The sequence below is a fragment of the Chiloscyllium plagiosum genome, chromosome 1 (assembly GCF_004010195.1).
Source record: "Chiloscyllium plagiosum isolate BGI_BamShark_2017 chromosome 1, ASM401019v2, whole genome shotgun sequence".
Classification (NCBI taxonomy): domain Eukaryota; kingdom Metazoa; phylum Chordata; class Chondrichthyes; order Orectolobiformes; family Hemiscylliidae; genus Chiloscyllium; species Chiloscyllium plagiosum.
In genome coordinates, this window is record NC_057710.1 from 2,522,909 (window position 1) to 2,527,928 (window position 5,020).

The 5,020-nt window shown below is 42.4% G+C and overlaps 1 long non-coding RNA gene across 1 annotated transcript in view; it reads left to right on the forward strand.

Annotated features, from left to right (window-relative positions):
- The first annotated feature begins 1,734 nt into the window (after positions 1 to 1,734).
- The window catches only part of LOC122555142, a 45,778-nt gene continuing 42,492 nt past the window's right edge, over positions 1,735 to 5,020 (forward strand). Inside the window, exon 1 of the long non-coding RNA XR_006313187.1 lies at positions 1,735 to 1,766. This is a non-coding gene — a long non-coding RNA (uncharacterized LOC122555142). The remainder of the gene's footprint in view (positions 1,767 to 5,020) is intronic.

Sequence of the window (5,020 nt, forward strand, 5' to 3'; positions counted from 1 at the left end):
ACTTTTCATCATTATTCACATTGGAAAAGGACAATGTTAGTGACAATACAGAGATACAGGCTATTAGATTAGATGGGATTGTGGTTGACAAAGAGGAGATTTTAGCAATTTTAGAAAATCTGAAAATTGATAAGACCCCTGGGCCAGATGGGATTAATCCTTGGATTCTCTGGGAATCCAGGGAGGAGATTGCAGAGCCTTTGGTTTCGATCTTTATGTCATCATTGTTGACAGGAGTCGTGCCAGAAGACTGGAGGATAGCAAGTATTGTGCCCTTGTTTAAGAAGGGGAATCGGGACAATCCTGTTAATTACAGGCCAGTGAGCCTTACTTCGGTTGTGGGTAAGGTGTTGGAGAAGGTTATAAGTGATATGATTTATAATAATCTGGAAAAGAATAATTTGATTAGGGATAGTCAACATGGTTTTGTGAAGGGAAGGTTGTGCCTCAATAACCTTACTGGGTTCTTCAAGAAGGTGGTAAAACAGGTGGATGAAGGTAAAGTGGTTGGTGTGGTGTCTATGGACTTCAGTAAGGCATTTGATAAGGTTCCACACAATAGACTATTGCAGAAAGTGCAGAGTTTCAGGATTGAAGGTGATTTAGCATTTTGGATCAGAAATTGGCAAGCTGAAAGAAGACAGAGGGTGGTGGTTGATGGGAAATGTTCATCCTGAAGCTCAGCTATCAGTGGTGTACCACAAGGATCTGTTTTGGGGCCACTGCTGTTTGTCATTTTTATAAATGTTCTGGATGTGGGCATAGAAGGATTGTTTAGTAAATTTCCAGATGACACTAAGGTAGGCAGAGTTCTGGATAGTGCCGAAGGACGTTGTGGGTTACACAGGGACATAGATAAAATGTAGAGCTGGGCAGAGAAGTGTGATTCACTTCAGAAGGAATAACAGGAATGCAGAGTACTGGGCTAATGGTGAAATTCTTGGCAGTGTAGATGAGCAGAGAGATCTCTGTGTCAAGGTGCATAAATCCCTGAAAGTTGCCACCCAGGTTGATAGGGGTGTTAAGAAGGCATATGGTGTGCACCTCCACACATATCATCTATTGCATCCTCTGCACCCGATGTGGCCTCCTCTATATTGGGGAGACAGGCCGGCTACTTGCGGAGCGTTTCAGAGAACACCTCTGGGACACCCGGACCAACCAACCCAACCACCCTGGAGCTCAACATTTCAATTCCCCCTCCCACTCCACCAAGGATATGCAGGTCTTTGGACTCCTCCATCGTCAGACCACAGCGAAACGACGGTTGGAGGAAGAACGCCTCATCTACCGGCGAGGAATCCTCCAACCACAAGGGATGAACTCGGGTTTCACCAGTTTCCTCATTTCCCCTCCCCCCACCTTGTCTCAGTCAAATCCATCGAATTCAGCACCGCCTTCCTAACCTGCAATCTTCTTCCCGACCTCTCCGCCCCCACCCCAGTCTGACCTATCACCCTCACCTTGACCTCTTTCCACCTATCACATTTCCGACGCCCCTCTCCCAAGTCCCTCCTCCCTACCTTTTATCTTAGCCTGCTGGACAAACTTTCCCCATTCCTGAAGAAGGGCTTATGCCCGAAACGTCGATTCTCCTGTTCCCTGGATGCTGCCTGCCCTGCTGCGCTTTTCCAGCAACACATTTCCAGCTCTGATCTCCAGCATCTGCAGACCTCACTTTCTCCTCATATGGTGTGTTGGTGTTTATTGGTAGCGGGATTGAGTTTTGGAGCCATGAGGTCGTGCTTCAGCTGTACAAGACACTGGTAAGGCCACACCTGGAGTATTGCGTCCAGATCTGGTCACCGCATGAAGGATGTGGAAGCTTTTTTTATGCCTGTTTATAGCGTTTTATACAGCTGCACACCTAAATCCTAAATCTCATTATATATCCACTGTACTTAACTTAGTGCTGTCTTAAAAAAAAACCCTGATCTATTCTTTTACGGTCTGAAATGGATCATCTCACACTTGCTTGTATTAAGATGCATCAGGCACAGCTTTGCCCAGTTGCCTAATCAATACCCTGTTGTCATTTTATGTTGTCGTTAACACTGTTTACAATCCTGGCCAATTTTGTGTCATCACCAATTTTGGAAATTTGACATCCACAGATTGAAACACCGCTAACAGTTCCAATATGGGAAGTGACGTCAACCCATTGTGGTCTATCTTTAATAGGGTTGTTAGTCATTTCGGTCTATTCACTCATGAAGCATTAATGAGTGTCGCAGTTTTTCATGTTGGGACGTGAAATGTTAGAATGATGATTCTTCACAGGCTGTGGTTTAACTGGTTGCTGGTTCTGGCATATAAATTAGTAAAAGGGTGGAAGAAAGATTTTCTTGCCCACTCACTATGAAAAAGTTCTACAATGTTCATATTTCAGTGAATTAAGTAAGTGCATGTTAGTTGTGAATTGTCTCTTGTATGATTTTTTAGTTACTATATGAAGTTAGCTTATTTACAACATATCAGATTCTGGGAATTGATAGCTGACTTTGCTTCTGTGATAATTGTATTTTATCAAAAATGTGTTGTAATCAATTACTGGCTGAAGTTTCTAAATGTGAAACTTCAACCAGTAATTGAAGTTGAAAATTTACAATAACTCTTTGGACAAGAGTTATTGTAAATTTTAATTGTCTTTCACAACACTAGCAATGTTCCACACTTGTGTTCCACCAGATAGAGTCATTTAGCACAGAAACAGACCCTTCGGTCTCATCTGACCAAGTTTCCCAAACTAGACTAGTCTTATCTGCCTGCGTTTGGCCCAAATCCTTCTAAATCTTTCTTAATCATGCCTTTTAAATGTTGTAATTGTATTTTCATCTACTACTTCCTCTGGCAGTTCATTTCACATACAAACCACCTTCTGTGGAGCAAGAGTCACCCCTCGGTCCGATTTAAATCTTTCTCCTCTCACCTTAAAGGTATCACCGTCTAGTTTTGAACTTCCCATTCCAGGGAAAAGACCTTTGCTATTCGCCTTATCTATGCCCCTCATGAATTTATAAACTTCTATAAGGTCTTCCCTCAAACTCCCATGTTCCAATAAGAAAAGTCTAAGTCTATCCAAACTCTCCTTATATCTCAAGCCATCCAATCCTGGCAACATTCTGGTAAATCTTTTATGCACCCTGTCCAATTGAATATTATCATTTCTTTAACAAGGAGACCAGAACGGTACACAGTTCATCAAAAGTGGCCTTGCTAACATCCTGGACAACTGCAACATGATGTCCAAACTCCGACATTCAATAATCTGATCAATGAAAACAAGCATGCCAAACACCTCCTTTACCACTCTGTCTACCTGTGACAAAATTTTCAAGGAACTATGTACTTGAGCTCTGAGGTCTCTCTGCTCTCCATGGTCCTAACAGTAACTGTGTAAGTCCTGCCCTAGTTTGTCTGACCAAAATGCAACATCTCATTTATCTAAACTAAATTCTTCAGCCCATTGGCCCAATTGATCAAGATCTCTTTGTAATCTTAGATAACCTTTTTCACTGTCCACTATGTCACCAATTTGGTGTCACCCACAAACTTACTAACCATGCTTCCTATATTCTCATCCAAATCATTTATATAAATGACAAACAACAGTGGACCCAGCATTGATCCCTGTGGAACATCCTGATCACAGGCCTTCAGTCCAAAGAATAATCCTCCACCACCACCCTTTGTCTCCTATTGTCAAGCCAATTTTGTAACCAGTGGGCAAGGTCTTCCTGAGTCCCATATGATCTAACTTTATAGATGTGTCCACCATGTGGGGCCTTGTTAAAGTACTACTGGTTTAGTACTACTAAAGTACTACTGATCTACCCTCTTCTATCTCCTTGACAATATCCTCAAAAGACTCAGTCAAGTCAAAACACTATTTCCCATGACACAAAGTCATGCTGACTATCACGATTCAGTCCTTGCCTTTCCAAATGCATGTAAATCCTATCTCTCAGAATCCCTTCCAACAAACTACATCAGATTCATCAGCCTGTAGTTCCCAGGCTTCCATTTACAGCCACTGGCCAACCTCTTGGCACCTCAGCCGTAGATGCAGCTGACACAAATATCCCTGTTTAGAGGTGTTGCAGTTTGTTCCCTAGTTTCCCACAATTTGATTAGATCCCAGAGGTTTATCTACCTAAATGCTTCTTAACACCTCCAGCTCCTCCCCTTCTCTAATTTGGACTGTTTCCAAGCCATCACTATTTATTTCTCCAAGTTCCCTAGCTGCCATACTTTATCCACAGTAGATACTGATGCAAAATATTGATTTACTATCTCTCCCATCTCCTGTGATTCGGCACATAGATGACCTTGTTGATCTTTAAGGGGCCCTATTCTCTCCTTAGTTGTTTAAAATAATCTTCTGCACTCATATTTGTGTGCATACAGACAGATTTCACTCACCAACTCCTTGTTTGACAGACTATAGGTAAGATACAAAATAATTATTAATAGCCTGATGGTTATTGACAATCATTAAGTTCACCTCTGCACCGCACTAACCACATTGATACTCTGATTATTAATCTGGGAGCTGTTAGGATTGGTGGGCTGTAGATTGATGATCTAGCAGGTCTGGATGTTGAATAAATAGTGTATTGATATTCCCCAAACAATCACTTTCATCAGCATTTGAATGGAATTCTAATTGGCAAGTCAAATACAGAAGGGATTCCTGCACCACTGGCTTTTGTCCTTCACTGCCTGATGGTCGCCCATCCTCTCCCTTCCTGCATATCATTAAACTACTGGATGACCACATCCAAAATGTTCTATCCCACCAGAGACTTAAACACCCTTGTCAATTGCTGCACAACTATCAAAAGGTGGTAAAAACAATGACTGCAGATGCTGGAAACCAGATTCTGGATTAGTGGTGCTGGAAGAGCACAGCAGGTCAGGCAGCATCGAGGAGCTTCAGCAAAATCGACGTTTCGGGCAAAAGCCCTTCATCAGGAATAAAGGCAGAGAGCCTGAAGGGTGGAGAGATAAGCTAGAGGAG